This window comes from Carcharhinus amblyrhynchos, chromosome 34 (assembly GCF_965287045.1).
Source record: "Carcharhinus amblyrhynchos chromosome 34, sCarAmb.v2.hapA, whole genome shotgun sequence".
Classification (NCBI taxonomy): Eukaryota; Metazoa; Chordata; class Chondrichthyes; order Carcharhiniformes; family Carcharhinidae; genus Carcharhinus; species Carcharhinus amblyrhynchos.
Genome location: NC_137357.1, coordinates 887,768 through 910,311, shown reverse-complemented (window position 1 = coordinate 910,311; position 22,544 = coordinate 887,768). Strand labels below are relative to the sequence as shown.

The 22,544-nt window shown below is 43.5% G+C and overlaps 1 protein-coding gene across 1 annotated transcript in view; it reads right to left on the bottom strand.

The window, feature by feature from the left end:
* LOC145361221 (scavenger receptor cysteine-rich domain-containing protein DMBT1-like) overlaps positions 1–22,544 on the bottom strand; it is a 445,694-nt gene that overhangs the window by 54,657 nt on the left and 368,493 nt on the right. The gene's annotated exons all lie outside the window — the stretch shown is intronic.

Below are 22,544 nucleotides of genomic sequence, written 5' to 3'. Positions count from 1 at the left end.
TTGAAACAACAGACATAAAATTCTGGGATCTTGCTGTGCACCGCAGGGATTTTGTATTTAAAATGGTTTGGTTTCGTTTTAAGAGGAAGTTCAACACTTTCTGTAAACTTGGGAAGACACGCGCGCGCGCACACACACACACACACACACACACACACACACACACACACACACACTCACACACACACACACACACTCACACGCACACACACACTCTCTCTCTCTCACACACACACACACACTCACACACTCACTCACTCACACACACACACACACACACACTCACACATTCACCCACACACACACAAACACACACTCACCCAAACACACACACACACACAGACACACACACACACACACACACACTCACAGACACACACACACACACACACACACATACACACACACACACACATACACACACACACACAGAGTCAGGGTAGTGAGTGGGGGAGGAAGCTCACAGCAGATGAGAGTGTGAGGGTGTGATGGGAGGGACTGTGTCCCATCTGATCTCGGTTCACTTTGCTGCTGCTGCTGCGGGATCTTCCTGTGTACACACTGGGCCTGTGGCCTTTGCCCGCACTGAAACTGTGAGGACACTTTTTTTTTAAACAAAATCTTGCTGACGGGCCACAAAGTGTTTCGAAGGAAAAAAAAGTTGAAACGGGGTCAGGTAAATTCAAGCACTTTAATCGCTGAGGCATCGTCGGCTCTGCAGCAAGTGCTGGGGAATGGGAGCAGGATAGATTGGGATTTGATGGCCAGCATCGACCTGGTGGGCTCAGTGGCCCGTTCCTGTGCTGTGTGACTCTATTTGACTCCCTCTCTCTCTTTCCCGGGAATTTATATTTGGATGGGGGGTATAGAATTTCCCTGTCTCTCTCTCTCTCTCCAATGTTCTTACCAATCCTGGCACCCCAACCCTCTCTCTGTCCCCAGACATTCCTATCTATATTTCATCTTTCAATAAAATGTGAAGGAAAACACCAATGTGAATTGTGACAATTTAATTTCAGGCAGGGAAAGACAGAGAGAGAGAGAGAGTTTTAAGAGCAGAATAGCAGATTAGCTGTAAAGACTCGCATTCTAATCAGTATTCTGTAAACTGTGTGCGCTGTTATATGCTCTGTCTGAGATCAGAACTCTCCACTCACACGATGAAGGGGGAAACCGCGAAAACTTGTGGGTTTACAAATAAATCTGTTGGACTTTAACCTGGTGTTGTGAGACTTCTTACTGTGTTTACCCCAGTCCAACGCCGGCATCTCCACATCATGAGTACCATCGAGGGAGAGAGACCCAGGACCTGGGGCTATGTGCTGGGTAAAGGGGGTTTCAGATATCAGTGCAAGCACACACACACACACACGCACACACACACACACACACACACACACATTCACAAAGGCAGAGTTACCCTGATAGTTACCAATCCACCTGTAGAGAGACAGGGCAATGGATCCCCAGCCTTTTCATAAACTCACTGAGTCAGACAAACTGCCCACACATCCCCAATCAACCTCCATCCAACCACATCTCCTACACCTCACCTGAACCCACCAACTCCAGGCATGGCCCAGTCCAACAATCTGTCTCAGAGAGGGTTTGGGGAGGGATGGTTTTGTTTGAGTTTGATGGAGGTGATTTTGTGTGTGTTTGAGGCCGGGGGGGGGGCGGGTGGTGGCGGCGGTTGGTGTTGTGTGTGTTTGAGGGGGATAGTTTTGTGTGTGTGTGTGTGTGTGTGTGTGTGTGTGTGTGTGTGTGTGTGTGTGTGTGTGTGTGTGTGTGTGTGTGTGTGTGTGTGTGTGTGTGTGTGTGTGTGTGTGTGTGAGAGAGAGAGAGAGAGGGTAGTTGGGTGGGTTATTGAGCAGCAGGCAAACAGTTTATCCCAAGGCTCTTCCTTCACATCACCCAGACTGGGAGCTGAGGGAAGATGGGTTTAAAGTAACTCGCAGCCTTGCCCAGGCAGGGAGAGACCAGGCCTGAACGTGGATTAAACAATTTGTTCATCCCGAACTCCATCGGTTACAGGTTTGCATCTTTTGCTGATTCGTGCAAAGTTCGTAATATGCTTCAGCTTGCAAACAATTTTTTTGCAATTTATTTGTTGTTGCATTTACAATTTAATTTCTGATTTCCAAAACAACCTCTGTTGTTGTCTGTCTCGGTGTCTGAATGTGTGTGCCCTGTGTTTAATGGTTAATGAATCACCACAGATCAGAGCTGCGAAAGAAAAGAGATTAGACTATTTTGAGAGTAGAAGCACTCATTGGGGGTGGAGAGGAAGAGAATGAGAGAGATGTTTCCGTCAGATAAATGTTGTCAATGTGTCTTTAAGCAGCAGCTCTGCAGAGAGGGGGAGAGAGAGAGAGATGCAGTATTTTCAACTCTCTGGAACTGTGCCCAGGGACACAGGCACACATACACACAGACAGATATCAGCTCCTGTTTAAAGGAACAACCAGGCTGGAGTTTGTATCTAATTTCCCCACCACCGCACCCACCACCCCACCCCTCTTAAAAAAATGTACTTCATTCATGAAGTCTGTGAGGGTTACATTACATGGCTTCCCATTCAGTGTAATCCAGTTCAGTTTGTTAGAATACCGTGTGTGACCCTCTGAAAAAGTTGACACATTAGTTAGATTACTAATCTTCATTTCCTATCAAACATTCTCCAGTGTGTTGGGCTGCACAGATCAGATCGAGCCGGCCACGGACAAGACCACAGCAGATCAGCCAATGATCCCTGCCTCCCCCTCCAGCCCCATCCATCCTGGATCTACAGATGCCTGATTCCCCTCAAAACTACAGTTATCCACTCTGTTTACTACATTTCACCATTCTGTCTGCATCCCCCCTGAAATCTGCTGTTGTCCACATTGTTTACTACATTTTAACACGGATCCCTATCCTCCAAAAGCTAACTGATATCCTCACTGCTTACTGATATCCAATCAGTAAAGCTTACTGATATCCAATCAGTCAGTGTCCACAGAAATCCTGGATATATCCCCAACATTTGCAATCCTGACAATTCCTCCTGTTATCCTGATTCTTTGTTACGTTACCGGAAACTGCCTGTCTTCCAGAATCCTAGCTCTATCCTCACTCATTACAAGATTATTACATTCTGCCTGCGTCCTGCCAATTCCTGTTGTCACTCTCACTGCTATTGCCTTCCTCCCATCTCTCTGTTTCCTCCCAAATTTGATGATAATCATCATTATTTACTACATTTCAGCAATCTGTCTGGCACCCCAAACCCTGCTATTATTTATACTGCTAACTATGTCTCACCAATCTACCTGTGTCCTCTCACATCCAACTGTTATCCTCACTCTTTCTACTTCTCACACATCTCTCTGTGTCCCGCAAACACTGTTATGATCATCACTGCTATCTACAAATCAACAATCTTTCTTTGTACTAAGGCCTTCTGCTATCCTTAGTCATCCCTACATTTCACCACATTGTCTGTGTCCTCCAAAATCTACCCTACATCCTCATTTACTGCTACACTTCACCAATCTGTGACCTCACACATCCTGCTGCTATCCTTCTGTTTACCCAGTTTCAACTCCCAGCCTGTGACCTGCCACATTCCACAAACATCCTTATTATTTACCACATGACAGCAATCTGTCCATGTCCTCTCAGTTACCCCCTCACTGTCTCCATCTCCTGATGTCCCTCTGTCCACAATCAGTTAGAATACTCACTGTCTCCATCTACTGGTGATGCTGACTCAATGCACTCATTTACCCCTCTCTCCATTTGCTGTTGATGCTATCTCACTGCACTCAGTTACCCCTCACTCACTTCATCCGCTGTTGATGTTATCTCACTGCACTCAGTGATCCACGTCACACTATATCTGCTGGTGATGCTGTCTCAGTGCACTCAGCCACCTGACTCTCCATCAGGGAGTGATGCTGTCTCAATGCACTCAGTAAGCCACCACACTCTCTCCATCTCCAGACCAGCCTGTGACACTGAACCTCAAATGACACAGTGGACCGAGCCAGGCATGTGACAGTGATTGTCAAAGGACAGAGTGAACCCAGCCAGGCCTGTGACACTCAAACATACAGGAGACAGTGAACCCACACAGGCCCGTGATGTTGAATCTCAAAGGACATACTGAATCCAGCCAGGTCTGTGACACTGAATCTTAAAAGACAGTGTGAGTACAGCCAGACCTGTGACACTGAATCTGAAATGACAGATTGAACAGAACCAGCCCTGTAGCACTGAATCTGAGAGGACACAGTTTATTCAGCCAGGTCTGTGACTCTGAATTTAAAGACAGAGTGAAGCAATAAAGGCCTATGACAGTGAATCACAAAGAACAGCCTGAACCCTGCCAGGCATGAGATTTGCATCTCAAATAATAGTTCAAACACAGCCAGGGCTGTGACACTGAAACTTAAAGGACAGAATTAACATAGGCAGGCCTGTGACACAGTATCTCAAATAACATTAAAACACAGCCAGGGCTGTGACACTGAAACTTAAAGGGCATAATTAAGCCAGACAGTCCTGTGACACTGAATCCCAAATAACATTTAGAACACAGCCAGGGCTGTGACAACTTCTACTTAATGGACAGAATTAACCCAGGCCGGCCTGTGACACTGAATCTCAAATAATAGTTCAAACACAGCCAGGGCTGTGACACTGAAAGTTCAAGGACAGAATTAACCCGCACAGGCCTGTGACTCTGAATCCCAAATAACAGTTCGAACACAGCCAGGTCTGTGATACCGTTTCTGAAAGGACACAGTTTATCCAACCAGGCCTGTGACACTGAATCTGAAAGGACAGTGTGCACTCTGCCAGCCCTAAGACCTTGTATCGCAAAGGACAGAGTGAATATTGCCAAGCCTATGACACTGAATCTCAATGGACAGAGTGAACTCTGCCAGGCCTGAAACATTGAATCTCAAATAACATTTCAAGCACAGCCCGGCCTCTGACACTGAATCTCAAATTACACAGTAACCCCAACCAGGTCTGTAACACTGAATCTGAAAGGACAGAGTGACCCCAGACAGACTTCAGACACTGAATGACAAAAGACAAAAGACACTGATCGATAAGCTGAAACCAGGGTAACTTGACAAGTTTTGACAGGAACTTACCCAGTGTTAAGACACAGAATTTGGAGGTAGAAGGAGTTTCATATATATAGGGGAAAAAAACAAGGAGGAGATCATTAAGTATTTGCATTATTCAAAAACATCAACATTGTCTGGTCGATACTGGGATATTGCAATTATTGGATATTGCAAGAAGTCTCACAAAACCAGGTTAAAGTCCAACAGGTTTATTTGGTATCAGGAGTTTTCAGAGAGCTGCTCCTTCATCAGATGAGTGATGAAAGACCAACGCTCCGAATGCTCGTGATACGAAATAAACATGTTGGACTTTTATCTGGTGCTGTGAGACTTCTGACAGAGCTCACCCCAGTCCATCGCCGACATCTCCACATTGTGGTCAGGATGTAGATGACAGAGAGATACATAGAACGTTCCTTTGTACAAAGGAATTGAACAATTCCAAAAAAAAATTGCAAAGGTGGGCGGGTTAGGTCGATTAAGAATTGTCCCTTAGTGTCGCAAGATGTATCAATTAGGGTTTTAGCAACATAATAAATGTGGAGTGACGGGGATAAAGCACGAAGAAGATGCTCTTTTGGAGAATCAGTTCAGACTCAATACGTTGAATGAGCTTCTGCTGCAAAATAGGGGTCCTATGGTTCAATCACTGAGTGTTAACCTGTGAGTTCTGGGATTGGAATTAATGCAGATATGTTGGGATTTCAGGTAATGCTCAGGTAAATAAGATTCTTCACTAAGGTGTTTGAACACTGATCAAAAAAACAGGAAATAATCAAAATATTTTTCTTCGAGATGTGAGACGTAAGAAATTTTAGCTGGAAAAATATGTTTTGCAGACAGGTGCTGCCAAATGGAAAGATGAATGCTAATGATATCAAAGACCAACCAATGTTTGTTCATTCAACCTCCATAAACTGACTCCATACCCGCAGTACTTCCGAAATAACCAACCCGTAATAAGTCTCCATCCTGGATAACATATCAACATCTGAAACTGTAATTTCCATGGCACCCAGTACCTGCTTAAGACTTTGTCGCATCACAAAGTGACTACAGTGCTTAAGCCGCCCTCTCAGTAATAAAGGAAGTCAGGGATGCCAACGTCACAAAATGACTCACATGGAAATCACACCGTGTTTGTAGTTTATCATTTCATAGATTGGTTACATTTTTGAGAACTGAAATACATTGAAACTGACCAAAAACTGTAAAGATATTATGGAAATAAAGGAGCTGTACCCATTATCTCAAGATCTTATCTGCTCTCATCTCAATGCTATGAGTGAACTTGTGCACCCGGTCTGCTGTGTTCACGGGGGAAGCACTGAGGGATAATAGATATGGAGCTGAATGGTGGACCCTCCGCGTCTAAGCGTGTCAAAGGTGTATGTGTAGTATATTGATTTATGCAGCCCAGGCAATCCGTTTAATCTCACACCATTGATTTCAAATTTGTTGAAGACAAGTGAAATTTAATAAGGCTAGCGACACACTATTCCTGGAGTCCCCGCAAACTATTTGTAGACGCCATTCTGTCACATGCTGCTGGTGAATTCATGAATGTACTTGAAGTTTTACATGTCCCAGAGCACTGCCCGGCACAAGTTCCGTTGTGCAATTGCAATCTGTCAATATTAAAGTGTAGCAGTGACTAACATGCGAGCAGAGACCTGACCACAAGGCCAGGTGCTTCCTGTCGGTTTAGCAACTGCGCAGCGAGTGTTCTGAGGCTGCGCAGACAGTGAGCTGCTTCGGGATGACACAGGGTATAACTCAATACCAATTGCTTAGCTTCTCAGTAATCATTTCTTCCTGTATGGAACAAATACGTCTGTGGGCTTCCCTTCTCTAAACGCGGCCCTGTAAAGACATTCACTCAAATGACTCTCAAGATGATCATGAAAAAAAAATTACATTTGTACAACAAATAAGAAATATTTCTGAGCGGCACAGTCCCGCCGAACTCTGTCACTCTAAACTGGGCGGAGGCAGCAAAATCGCTCAGATATGTAATGGTGTTTCTAAAGTATGTTCAAAAAGTAATTAAGTTCAAATAGAGAATTTAAGTTCAAATAGAGTCTTTCAACAGAAGCATTTAATCTAAGATTTCCGGATAGAAATGTTACATATTAAAAACATTCATAAATTGGGCTTTCTGTCTTTCGAGAATATTGTTCTCCAAATAGAAGACAGTAAAAACTTTGGAGGTTGTTCTAAGAGCAAGGAACAAAAGTTGTGTTTCCACTCGGGAAAAAAAAACATTTTTTTTTCAATTCCATATGTTACAGATTTGAACTTCTTGCTTGAGTTGCTGCTGGAGTGAAATGTCTACATTTTTCCCTTGTGAAGGTGTGAAAATCAGGTTGTGAATACAGGCTGTATTCGGACTCCATAGGATTCTTAAACAGCCGATTGGATTGGACTTGTCGGTGAGAACACACACTCACAGATTTCTCGAGGAAAGTGATTGGATCTGACATGCAATTTATGCATTTTCTCCATATCACTGCAGTCCATTTCCCCTGGATTTAACCTGGGAATTTTAACTCTCATCCTCTCTATGGCCTTCAACTGTTCCTCGGAAATTGTTCTTTGAAAAAAGTGGTAAAACAGTGTAAAACATGTACATAATCCAGTGGAGGCCGAATGTGATTTGTAAACATTTTCCATATACATTTCCTAGTCTCGCCTGTGTCTGTGCTGTAAGATATGATGATTCGATGATCCGATGCTGGGTTAGTGACTCACTTCCTTATCAAAAATGTAGGCCTCATTAGCCGCACAGGGCAAGGAGGTGGATAGAACTGTCATTGGTATCTTTTAATCAAACGGCAATTTACATTTCATACCTGGGAGCATCAATTAACCAGATGGGAGGAAATATTATTTTCTGAACAAAGAATTCATTCCTGGAGCGTTTGGTGTTTTAGAAAGTGTTGGAAGGACAGCCCGGTACCGGTGTACAAAACTCGGTGAATAGTCAAGTCTGATCGCAGTAACCGACAGTCGGGACGATGCTGCGCTCCTTCCTGACTCTAATTGCATTGCAGCTTCTCAACTGTGAGTTATTATTGATTGAAAGTATCCTGATGTCTGTTGAGAATTCACTGACGTAATGTTTTAGCGTGTGTATATGTGTAAATACATATTATGTATATATACTTAGAGAGAGGGATTTCATCATAAAAATTTTGGTAACAGATGTAAGGGAAAGTTGATGATTTGAATAATAAGTGCCATCTGGAGGTAATGGGATATTAATGTACAACAATTTACAATGAGAGGAGGCGAGTTCAGTGTCTGAAAAGCTGGAGGTTGAAGAAGTGCTCAGCACATTGAAAATATACTTGCTTATGCGTTTGAAGTATTGTAACGCTCAAAGGAGCCAAGAACAGGCTAGTGGGGTTAGACTGAATTGGTTTTATCCCACTCGGCACAGTCACTTTGGGACGAGGGGCCTGAGATATTGGCCGAATATTGCTCTGAGGCCACAAGTGCCCAACAGAAGTTGTATTTACTCGCCGTCTACCTGACATTCTTGTGCAGAAAAAAAAAATGAATTGGAGTTGAAAATCAAAATGTACTGTCAAATCTAAGTCTGGAAAAATACGTGTTTTGTTTAGCAGGGTTTAGGATTCTCCGCTCCACTTAAGGAAAAACTCTAATCTTTCCAAATGTTTCCTTCGTTGTTATGAAGTGCGTGTTGGAATTGGGAATTTAAGTAGCAGAAGTTTCATTTGGTGAATAATTTTGATTCCTCGTTTCTTTTTAACATATTTATTTTCAAATATGTTGAGAATATAGAACATCTGATTAATGCATGTTTTTAATTTCTCGGCCGAGACTTACGGCAACCTGAAATTTAAATACAAAATTGAATGGAAATGCCGCACTTCTGAATGCACAACATATTACTGTGAGACCTCTATTCGGATTACTTGATTTGTGTTGGTATAAATGAGAGCAGTCGCTGTTAGAATCTGATGAAAAGTAGTTTCAGTTAAAGCCAACTCATTGTGTTTGAAAATGCAGGAATTCTGGTGAGGACCGTCCACACATATTTCTCTTGACATTTCTCCGTATATTTTCTGTCTGAACCCGGTGTAGAGAGAAAACAAATATAACATTAAAATAGGTGCCTCAGCCTCAGAGTGTTGGGCTAGGTCTGTGAATAATGCATATTAAAACATTAATATGAATTGTAATTAATAATGTCATTAATTAATTTCAATAATATGAAGAAAATATTTATCTTGTTATGTTGATAATGTAATTTGCTAAATATGAGTGATTTGCTTTGTGATGTTTGTTGCTCAATTGCCTCATATCTCCTCCCGGAATATTACCAGAATGTGTTAAGTTCTATGCAGCACTTTTTTTTTTCAGTTTTTTTTTCTCAAAAGTATTTCACGCTTTCACGTTCTCTGTGTCTCATGCCATTTTCTGCGGCAGGTCGAGATCTGTTCTTTCATCTCCTTCTACAGGCCAAGTAGTTTTGTTCCGATTTAAGTTGTTGATTTGGTTCATTTTCACTCGGTTCCCAACTTTGGTTATAGTTATTCATCCCAATTTCACTGAAAATGCTGGTTAACTGATAGATTTAACTGATTGACACCCAGGTTGGTAACGTTGTGAAGGTGGCGTACGGTGTGTTAGCTTTTAGTGGTAGAGGGAATGCATTTCGGAGCCGTAAGGTCATGTTGCAATTGTGCAAAACTGTGGTGCAGCCGCTCTTGGAGTATTGTGTATAGCTCTGGTCGCCGCATTGTAAGAAGGATGTGGAGGCATTGGAAAGGGTGCAGAGGAGGTTAACCAGCATGTTCCCTGGTGTGGTGGGAAGGTCACGACAGCTCAGTGACTATCATTGTTTGCTGTGCAGACACATGGATTTGGGCCGGTGTCTGTGGGAGTTTGCGCATTCTCCCCGTGTTTGCGTGGGTTTTCTCCGGGTGCTCGGGTTTCCTCCCACACCCCAAAGATGTGCTATTAGGCTGACTGGAAGTAATAAATTCTCCCTAAATTAGTTTCCCACAATGTGGATGGCCATAAAAAAATAGATAAGGGTCATGGGTGGAGGGGGGGGGGTGGGGACTGGTCGTGTTAAAATGGCGGCGCGGGCTCGTTGGGCCGAAGGGCCTGTTTCCCGAGCTGCTTTGTACTTTGTTCTTTATTCTTTGTCTCATGAGGAAAGGCTGAGGGACTTGAGGTTATTTTCGTTAGAAAGAAGAAGGTCAAGAGGTGACCTAATTGAGGCATACAAAATGATCAGCGGGTTAGATAGAGTGGATAGTGAGAGCCTTTTTCCTCGGATGCTGACGGCTAACACGACGGGACATAGCCTTAAATTAAGGGGTGGTAATTATAGGGTGGATGTCAGAGGTAGGTTCTTTACTCAGAGGTTAGTAAGGGCGTGGAAGCCCTGCCTGCAGCAGTTGCGGACTCGCCAACTTTAAGGGCGTTCAAATGGTCAGTGGATAGGCATATGGATAACATTGGAATAGTTTAGGTTAGAGGGTCATTAGATTGGTTCCACTGGTCGGCGCAACATCGCCGGCCGAAAGGCCTGTACTGCGCTGTAATGTTCTATGTTCTAGGAGCGCCCCATTACTGTTATCAAACACTTCACACAGTAAAGGACCGAGAGTCCGCGAAATAAATTCTTAAAAATACTGTTTGGACTTTGCAGTTGCTTGTAAGAACATGTGTTGTAAAACAAACCAGAACAACTTTATGTTGTGATGCAATAAAGCATGTGCTCAATACCCTCATCTCATTACGTTTTTTTTGTTGCTACTGAATCGGCAGTTAGCTCGTAGTCATGAAGTGAATGTTGAAATCGTTGACTTAACTTGTAGAAACTTATCAGAATATACTTTGAGCAAAGTTGCATTTTCAGGTCATTCGTCTCCAAAAAAAAATAGCAAGTGCATAAGAACCTTAGATTAACCACATAATCCAACTCAGACACATAAGCAGGTAGAATTAAATGTTCCACTGGGTCTGTCGTACAGACGGAACAGACATGACATGAAATTCGAGCTGAGCAGGGCGGTCTGGGTGTAGATCGCCGCCACGGTTAGAATAGCATAGATTGCCGAAAGGAATCAACGTGAATTAACCACTTCCGAAATCCCAGTAAAAATTCTGGGTATTTTCAGTAGAATTCGTAAACAGATGTGGAATAGATATTTCTCAGTGGAAGAGCTGTATGCTCGTCCTGTGGTACAGTGAGCTGCCATATGATAAACAAATTATTTTGAGTTGGAGGAGTGGACACGGCTGTAAATGCTGAAAGGTTAAATATTAAATCTAAATGGGACCAACATTGCTTTAACTGGCATATTAAGCACAGGACATAGAACACAAAACATATAGAAACTGCAGCACAAACAGGCCCTTCAGCCTTCAAGTTGCACCGAACATATCTCTATCTACTCGGTTTACCTATAACCCTTTATCTTACAACGTCCCACGTACTCATCCAAAAGTCTTTAAAAAGACCCGATCGAATCTGTCTCCACCACCACCGCCGGCAGCCGATTCCACGCAATATGCTTAATATCAGTCACACCAGCGAAATAACAGAGAAGTGAAAAAAAATCCCAACTCTTCCCCGAATTTGCAGCACGAGTATTTTTGGTTAATATTTGGGAAAATGAGCTTTAGAAATCAAAACAAAGCGTTCTAAACCATACATTAACATCAACATTGTGTATCAATCACTGGATACTTGTCAGCATCTTTCCAGACACTCTCAATATCCATTGAGCTTTCTGTTGTTTATAATGAGCTATGGAAAGCCTGTACACATTCTACATTGGCGAACTCCACTGTTCCCTTGTAAAATGTTTTGAACCATTTTATACGGTTAGCTTCGGCCTCCAGATCCCAGAGAAAAAAAAAAATCACCCTGTCTTGCAAGAACTGGACAAGTGTCTGCTTATATTCCAAATGTGATACCTTATGTCAGGCCTGTGTTAATTAGGCACGGCCATACATTTGGAAATTATGGTTCCAGTAACGACTCATAATCTGTCCTTTCTGCTGCGAGCTAAACGGTTCCTGTATTTAATGATGGTTTTCAACTACGAATATGATGTTACGTAATTAATTCCATTCGTAACACTGACATGTATTTATTGCGTGTTAGGTCGCATAGTTTAAGATAAATCATTCTCAGTCATAGGGAAATATATTTGCTGCCTTACATTTGTTTTTTTTCTGAAAATCGCGTGCTGTGATCTTTAAATGGGCCGACATTTTACAGTACCGAACTTTCCATGTCTTTATATCACTTTCAAAAAAGTTAATACCCCACATTCAGCCACGGCCTTTACACTCTTGTTATTATGGTGTCTCTTGTGAAGTCAGTGTCCCTGGTAATGGCAGCATTTATTGTCTGTACTCAGATGTCTTCAGGAATTGATCTCTGAGCCTTTTTTGCTGCCTGGCTGCAGTACATGATGCACTGGTGCAGGCAGAGTGACATTAGGGATTGAGTTCACACGAGAATGAGGCAACCCCGATATCGTCCGAACTCAGCATGTTGACTGTCTTAGAAGGGAATGCGCAAATCAGTCGGTCTGTCCTTGTACTTCTTGGTGGTAGAAATCGCGGGTTTGGTATGAACTCTTGGCCATTTGTTGCTGAGTATCATCTACACGGTACACAAATGATTCAGGAGATGGCTGGGATTTCCAGCAAATCAGGCTGCTGTCCAGCACCTTCTATTTCAATGCTTGTTAGTGTCAGTAGTGATCTGTGGCTGGACGAAAGGGGGACAAATGTGTAAGGTGAGAGGGGGAAAGTTTGAGGAACATGTGTGAGAGAAGCTGAGAAAGTAGTGCATGCCTGGAACGCGCTACCAGAGGAGGTGATTGAAGCAGAAACATTACCAACATTTAAGAGACATCTGGATGTGTACAGGAAGAAGGAGAAAATAGAACGCTAAGGACGGAAATAGGGCAGTATGATTTCTCTTTATTGGGCATCATAATGGACAGGGGCTTGAAGGACTGAAGGGCCTGTGTCTGTTTTGTCCTTTTCTTTGATTTGTATTTTTGAAATGGGTCAACGATTAAATGGGAGAATTACTGGAAGCTGTAAACTGGAATAAAAGATAGGAAGATGGAATGGGTGAAGACGGTCCAGAGATTCCAGTTGGACCAGAGAAATTGTGAACATTTTGAGCAAATATTGAAATGTTATCCCACAATTCTGGCATTGTTTACAACATAAGTGGAAGTTGTGCGATATTGTTTGTGAAGAGTTAATAAGGATAGCTGAGGATTGTCTGCATTGGAAATAAATGACGCCCTGCCCGTATTGTGGACGGTGGTGCCGAGATATTCGAGTAACTTTATCATTGTTGCTCTGTGGATTAAGTTATAAATTTCATCAATTCAACCGGAGACAGGAATCGCTGCCCTGTTGATTTTATTATGCAAACTAGAGGCTAAAGTGGATTTGGAGATTTGAGTGACACAAAATATCCCTGTTTGGGAATAAGGTTACACGTGGTTAAAAATATATTCAAAAAATGGAATGAGGCCGGGATATTCATGGGCCATAGTATCACCGGTGTGGTAATTTGAGAAAAAAAAATCAAATGCTTACAAAGCGTAGAGTGAAGAAATAACACAGATCCTCGATGTTGACTTTGTGATGTATGGTTTTGACAGTTTCATTCATCTCCTGTTCCAGAAAAGACTAATTTTTTACATTTCATTTCAGGCAGACCAGGGAACAGCCAGGCTGATCCATCAGGTAATCGCCCTCCAAGTTCATATCTGATATTTTACTGCACCAATCCATCCAAATGAATGATAAATCCCTGAGACAGTTTCAGTATCTTTGTGTTCAATGGTTCGGTTCAATGTCTGCCTCTCAGGTGCGAAGGAAAATGTTCCTGCAATCTTTCCTCGTAAATCTTTAACTTCTGTTCTCTAATTCAGAAATTAGGTCCCCGCGGAGCAGGGTTTTAGAAATAAAGTTTCACTTCTCTAGTTACCAGCCAGCGCTGAAATGCAGTGCAATACGAAGCCCTTCCACCCCCGGTGTATTAGGGTTCCGCCGAAAACTCGCCGTATCTCATAGCCCCGGGAAGGGCTGGAGACTACCTGACTGTCCAATTCAGACGGTTACAGCGGGGCGAACCACCGGGTACGACACTGGTGGCAGATATCGAATCCATGCTCGGATTGGGATTCCACCATCTTAGTCCAGGCAGTATGGTGGACCGCGGACCATAACAGCCCTGAGTTGTACGGATTGAATCAAGTAAGCACCCATCGACACTCCTGCCTAACGCAGCCAAATGATGTTTCCAAGTTCCAACTGATGTGCGGCTGTTTCCCACTGTCAATCCATATTCCCGCTTCCACTTGCAATGTCTCAGGGGGAGGGAGTGGAAGCGGATACCGGAGTGACGTTTAAGGGGCGTCTTGATAAGTAAATAAATAGGGTGGGAATAGAGGAATATGGTCCCCAGAGCGGTAGAGGTTTTTAGTTCAGTCGGGCAGCAAGGTCAGTACAGGCGAGGAGGGCGGAAGGACCTGTTCCTGTGCTGTCAATGTCTTTGTTCGTTCTTTATTTCATGTTATCCCCGTGTTTATTGAGATCGTGGACACACTCCTTATTTGTCTTGATTCCGATCTGACCTGCTGCATCAGCTGGCCAATAACTGTTGGTTTATTTCTGTATTTTACAGAGGAGGTGAAGCTGAGACTGGCGAATGGGCAGAGTCGGTGCGCTGGGAGAGTGGAGATTCACTACAGGGGACAGTGGGGGACTGTGTATGATATTGCCTGGGGCCTGCGGGACGCCGATGTTGTGTGTGGGGAGCTGGGCTGCGGGACCGCGCTCTCTGCACCAGGCCGGGCTCACTTTGGGGAAGGATCCGGACCCATTGTGACGTATGATGTTAAGTGCAAAGGGACCGAGACCGCCCTGCGGGAATGTCGCTCAGTGACATGGCATCATCGTCGCGTTTCGCACTCCTATGATGCCGGCGTGATTTGCTCAGGTAAAAGAAACAAATCTGTCAATCATCTATACCCTGCTGTCTGGGAAAGGGCGGATCAATTATGCTGAGACTGTCCACAGTCGCAAGGAGAATGGTGAATAATTTCAATATTCTGTAAATAGAAGTGTTGATACATTAACACCCGGATTTAAGTTTATAATAAAGTAAAAGCAATGAGAGTGATTAACAATTACCACAACCGTGCACAGGCCCGCTGTATCCTTGAGCTGAGCGCTTGCTGTTAGCTATGTTCAGGAGAGGAGTTGTTCGCTCCTGGTTCCTCACTGTTCAGCTCCAATCACCATTCAACAAATAATGAATCATTCCAGGGCCACATAGAGCAAATCCTGGACAACAATTAGGTTTCTGCCCAGCAACCGTTTATCTTCATCTGTCCGCACCGTTAGCTTTATTTCAGCTTAAATCCAAGTCGCCCTTTTTTGTGCTATGTCTTGCATCGGAGTCCAGAAATTGTCCCCTCAGATGAAAATGTGTTTCGACCCCCAGAGATACGGTCAGAGTCATCCCGATCTCCCAACCCTTCGCGCTCTCCAGCACCTCCCCTCCCCCAATGTCTCAACGGACACAACCACACGCCTGGAGACATAGACGGACCTGTCAGCAACCACGGGGGCGGGGAGGGGGGGAGGGGGAGGGGGAATTGGCGGGCGGAAAGACCTGGGAGGAGAGCGAGAAAGAGTCCCGGGCGGACTAATCTGTCCCGATCTTGCCTATGCAGAGTCAAAAGGTCGGCCATGCTTTGATGGGCTGGCTGTGTACAGAGGTACATTTAAGCGGAGTCCGGCCATTCGGCACTCCGTCAGAATTGGCGGCTGTCTCTGAATTAAATCCGGGTGTCTCGGTCCATGTGTTTGACATTTACTGACTATTGATTGCGGAGGCCATAGAGCGCTTATCCAGTCACTGCGGCTACTTTCAGAGCAGCAATCAGTGGCCAGATTGAAGGTGTTCCAAGAGCGGAGTGAGGATGGGAAGGGTCTGGAGGAGAATCATGAGGACTGGAAACTTCCCTCTATTCTTCCCTCGCCACTAATTCTGCCACAGCTGCTGAATTGTTCCAACATATTCTGATTTTGCGTGGGAGGGGACTGGCTAGATATCCCCTGTCTCTCTAGGCGTCTTGTTTTAATAGCTGTCATGTAAATCATTTTCCCAAAACGTTTGGTAAGATTTGGAAACTTATGTCCCTCTCACACCCTGAATCTGATAAGAACATAAGAACATAAGAAATAGGAGCAGGAGTAGGCCATCCAGCCCTTCGAGCCTGCCCCGCCATTCAATAAGATCATGGCTGATCTGTCGTGGCTTAGTTCCACATTCCCGCCCTCTGACCATAACGCTTAATCCCCTCTCTTATCAAAAACCTATCAACCCGCGTCTTAAAAATATTTAGCGAGGCAGCCTCCACCACTTCAACGGCAGAGAATTCCAGAGATTCACCACCCTTTGAGTGAAGAAGTTCCTCCTCAACTCCGTTCTAAACCGCCCCCCACCCCCCACTTTATCTTGAGGATGAATACCAGCTGTTCGTACATGATTTCCCCTCGTGTTTTATTTTTCCGACGGAGTTTACGCTTAGAGTCTTTCAAGGAGAGAAATTAGAAATGTTATTGTTGGAGTGTTCCGTTGTCTTTGAATCAATTGTGCTGGATCAATTTGTTCAGGAGGTTGGATTTTAAACAAATGTGCGGCAGTCGATACTTTCTCCAGAATAAAATGAAGGGAGATCAGTTGTTTTAATATTTAAAGCTGCTGCAGCTTCAGGCAGATTTCACACAGTGTAAACTGATAGAAGGAGATGTTGTCTAGACTTAGTAACCAGTAGCCTGGGACACTCCCACTGGACTGTTTTCCAGAACAGGAAGTCCTTGCAAGTTTGCAGTTGGCTGAATTGTTTCTCGCATTCCAGATATGGACGGAGCAAAGTTACTGAAACTTGAAGCAGAAACTCTTCCCCTTCATATTCTAACCGTCCAAATAGAAATGCTAAAATTCCTGAGGATATTTGATTACGTTTTGCATCTGGCCTTAATGTTTTAGTGACCTGTGAACATGGACCCTTAATAAGAACTCGAATGTTGTTTGCTCTTCACCATTTAGCCATTGGGAGATCCATCGTTTCATTTCTGGTTGAAGCCGTTTGAGAACGTTTATTCCCAACACTTTTCAGCGCCAACAGAGAAACAAAATGAACTCGATCATTTCGGTGTCTATCAGTTAGAAAGCCTCTGGGCAAATGAAACTAATTTTTTTTTATTCATCTTCGCCGGCTGCACATGGGGGTAGTTCCCATCAGCAGGCGCTAGGGGGCGATCATACCCAGATTTTTCCAGATGCACCAGCAGTCTGTTCAGTTTATGGGCGGATGGTGAATAATGTTCCAGATGAATCGCTGTAAGACTGAACACGGCTTCTGAGAGGATAATAGTGGACACATATTGAACTTGATGAAAAAAAAGTAATTATTAAATGAAACGAACTGCCCCTTGTTACAGTAAATCGGGCCGAGTGCGCCCACAGGAACGATGGCAGTGTGATTTTGCACTGAAGCGTCACATATCACATTAATTCGTTTTCACGTAATAATTTGCTACTTTTGGCAAATGGATATCTGTGGCTGCACAGATATGGAAGCAATCTAAAAAAGTTTCTTTTGACTGCAATGAACAAATTGAGTCGGTGTGTTTTTCTGATCTGAAACAGGAAACAGTGAACCCCGACTAGTTGGTGGAAAGGACAGGTGCTCCGGCCGGGTGGAAGTGCTGAATTCTGGACACTGGGGGACGCTCTGCGATGTTTACTTTGGTTTAGAAGACGCCAGTGTGGTCTGTGAGCATCTTCAGTGCGGAGTGGTAGAGAAAATCCCGAGAGGAGCAGCCTTTGGGAAGGGAAATGGGACAATATGGAAGGAGAACTACAGATGCCACGGAAGTGAGTCCCGGTTGGGGGATTGTCCGGTTTCATCCGTGGAAGAATTTAACTGCTCACATGGAAATGATGCCAGTGTCATTTGCTCGGGTGAGTCCTCACAATGCAGTCACTCAGAGAACAACAACACTTGGGTGTAGTAAGCAAAAAAATCCATTCGACCCGCGAGCCTGTGCAGAATTATTGGAAATGAACCCCACTCAGTCACAATCCATGAATATCCTCACAGATTTGTATTATTTTTTCCCTTCACATAATTGTTCAATTCTCGAAAATGTTTTGATTGTCCTTCACCCACTATAAACTCACACAATTCATTTTCACACCTAACCACTTACTACAGCTGATTTCAATTCGGTCACTACTGGCATTTTGTGAGTTATCTTAAACGTCAACCGCTCCCTTCCCACTTCCTTCCCGCTCTCTGTACCTCCACCAGTGACAGCACTTTCTTCGATACACTTTTATTTGCAGAACCCTCGGGATTTTGAAGTCGCCATGAAACCTGGTGGTTAAAACAAAATCCCATCCGAATTACATTAAGTAACTCAAGACTGGTATTATCCCTTTCTCAGCATCACATTAGACTCTATGTCAATCCTGATATAAGCCTATTTATGACACTGAGAAATAAACTTAACACTTATCGCATTGCTGTGTACAGATGTTTGGTATGTGCAAACTCGCTGTTTTGATTATGACATTTCAGAAGTAACTGTAATTCTCGCAATGCCCATTGATGACTATTCCAGGTTTTGGGACATCCTGTGCCTGTGAAAAGACTTCGCGGAAAATAATCGTTGTCTTCCTTCCCACCAATATGAGTCAATTCCCATTTTCCTACATCAGATGACTCTGCCATTTGCCTGTGCAATACCACCAGCGCCGCATTTGAACATTTTAATCCTGCCCATTACACCACAGTCAATGTCTTTAACATATCTCAGGTACAGCAGATCTTCACGGATTCCCCAAAGGAAGCCACATTAACAGACCGGATTACTATTTCCTGACGAAGGGCCAATTTCACATATGGGTAGACATTGCCGTTTCATTTCATTGATGCGAAATTACCAGCGAAGCCTCTAACGAGGCCTTTCTGCATCTACCTGTACAACAGTATCCTTCCTACCATTATTAACTTCCCCCTTTGATTTCCCCGAATAGAAAACACCAGGAAGCTTCTGAAACATGTTTTTTTCCCTGAAAAAATATCTCGCTGGTGCTCTTAATTGTTAACTTATTTAAAAGTGATATTTGTTTATCAAACTATCATTTCAAACAAATAATCCCACAGCCAGAATGCCCTCTGCCCCTGCTTTGATGGGATGCAGCATATCCCAGCATGCCCAGATAAACTTTCACAGAATTGTTGCCCATTTTGCCGGAAATGAATGTCCAACCTCTAGCACCATCTCCTCAGCTGGATAATCATCCATTATCTCCCATTTAAATCACTCACTAACACGTGGTACTGGATTAATGAGGATGTTTCTACATTTGTCCTCCCAAATGCTCGCCCACCCCTGAGTTCTGAAAACATATATTATCACTTTGCTGAACAATGTATTTACTTTAGATCCAGAGCAGGAGTTCCGATTATTCATCCTCCTGCCTGACTGTGCTGAACCGCCTCTCAGGGACATCCTTCACCTTTTAACAAACAGAAATGTACTGGTGAAATGTGACGTCAATACGGGTTAATTTGCTGCACTGTAACCACTGCTCTAAATGTCTTTCTTCGCCTAGATGAAAACTGGTCACTGAGGTTGATGAATGGGGGAAGTCGGTGTGATGGGCGAGTGGAGATTTACTACAACCACAGCTGGGGCAGAGTGCAGGACAGCCTCTGGGATCTGAATGACGCTAATGTGACCTGTAGACAGCTGGGCTGCGGCGAAGCGGTAACCGCCTATAACAATTCAAAGCACGGAGAGGGTGAAGGGCCTGTGTGGGTGAATGATGTCCAGTGTGAAGGAAACGAATCGCATCTCCGGAAGTGCAGCACATTCTCATTGAACCCGAATCACAGTGACAGCATCGGCGTAGGGGTTCTGTGCTCAGGTGAGTGAACAGGTCACTTTTCCAGAACTGAAAAGGGAAAAAGATAATCTTGGTCAACTGGGAATATACTTCACTTCTTCCTGGGGAGAAAGTAGATGAGATATTTGACACTGACGCGGGTATGCAGAACAGGACGTCACGGGGAAGAAACAAAAACTTAAAAGTTTTTGGTTTGAACTAATTTGACACATTAAACAATTTTGTTCATCTCTGGGTAATTTCCGGCGGTAAATTGAGACTAAAACAAATAAAGTTAATATCGGCAATAGTGACTAATGTTTTGATCAGAGGAGTGGGTTTCAACAGCACAACGAAAGAGAAGAGGGTGAAATGTTTAAGGCTGGAATTCCAATCTTTTAACCCTGTCGAGAACATCATGTCCATTAAATAAGAGAGTAGAAAGATTTGCTGCAAAAAGTGTCAGATGTGAAGGAAATCGAATCCCTTGAATGAATTCATAGGCATTGGTTATCATGGACGCTTGGGCTGGTGGGGTTGACTCTGTTGGATCGGGATCAGGGTTGGAGACAAATGATGCATTTGAAAAAGAACATGATATTTTGAAGCTTTGTTTTATTGAATGAAGAGAATCCAATGAAGATCAAATGTCTGGGCCGGTGGTGGTGTAGGAGGGGCGCGGGTGGGAGTGAGTCCGGGCTTGTACGAGAGGTGGGCCACTGCTGCGGAAATGGAACGTGCACGATTATTTAGAAATGGATTGATTGCATTCACGTTTTTGGATGAGACAGTAATCAGAATTTTTTTCTTTGAATTTGAATTTATTGAAAAAACAAGGGGACTTCTGGAGCTTTTAGCAGCAATTTCCAGGATAGGTCACTTTCTGAAAGGTTAAGTCTATTTCGCTGTCGTCAGATGCTTCGAAGCTGTTTGATATTTGCAGCATTTTCTGATGTGTCCAATACATAAGTGTGAGCTACAGAAACCTGTTGAAATATGTAGGGCAAAAAAAAAGCCCTGAAAAACAAAGTGCAAAATGTCTAAAATTCTGCTTAAAACATTGTTTGTGGAACAACAAATTAACAGAATTACACTAGCATATGTTAAAGCAAAGTATACCACTGAGAATGGGTTAGATACAATCCGTTAGAGAGGTTGTTAGGAATATATGTATACTCGGCATTTATTATTTTGTGTAAGATGGAACAGGTGTCCTACTGCATAGATTCATTTACCTGTCAAAAGCACCTAACATAAAGGCTCTGATTTAGATCGACATTATCGAATACTTTTCATTTAGCAATGAGGTTAATACATTGAAAGTATAATATGACACTCGATATTTTCTATTAGGACATAGGCAGTTAAGGCTCTCTGATGGTGGAAGCCGATGTGCTGGGAGATTGGAGATCTATCACAATGGGATCTGGGGCTCAGTTTGTGACGATTCCTGGGATCTGAAAGACGCGGAAGTGGTTTGCAAACAGTTGAGTTGTGGAAATACATTGCAGCTTCCTCTTCCTACTTCGACTGGACCAGACACAGACCCAATTTGGTTGGATAAGCTGCAATGTTCTGGGAATGAATCATTACTCTGGGAATGTCCCCATGCACTGTGGGGTAACCACGACTGTAATCATAAAGAAGATGTGAACATCATGTGCTCTGGTAACGATCCCATTTTCTGCAGTTATTAGTGAAGCTTCATAAGTAAGACATACTTCTGAATTACGTGAGAACTGCGCTTACAAAGGTCATTCAGCCCAACCTTTTATTGAATTATTTGTTCTGGACCAAGATATTGCCAAATGAGTGGTCCACTCTGTTTTGATGTGTTCCCTTCTGTCTCCTTGTCATTCATTTCCTATATAGCTGCACCTTTAAAACCTGTCACATGCGTCTAGAAACCTACTTGCCAGGATCTCTCCAATTAGAACAAAAAGATTGTTTTTGTTTTCTCCATCACACAAATATTTCGATTGAGAATCCATACCACTGATTCTTGATAACATCGTTTGATTTCAACAGTCTTTTTCCTTTTCTGTGACCGTTGCGAAGTAATACCGGTAAACCATGAATTTAACTGACACAACATATATATTCTACATTGCACTATGAATATAGAATTCATCATTGAATTAACTGGATGTTCCATATCTCATTAACAGCGCACAAAGAGTTGCGTTTGGTGGAGGGAACACATCGCTGTGAGGGGAGAGTGGAGGTGTTCTATAATGGGACATGGGGGACAGTGTGCTCGGAAAATCTGGATCGGCATGATGCAGATGTGATCTGTAAACAGTTAGATTGCGGCACAGTCGTTCCCATGGACTATGATGCTCGTTCATTCGGAGAAGGATCCGGGCCTATTTGGTTGGATGAAGTCGAGTGTCTTTCACATGAGTCGACCCTTTGGCAGTGCC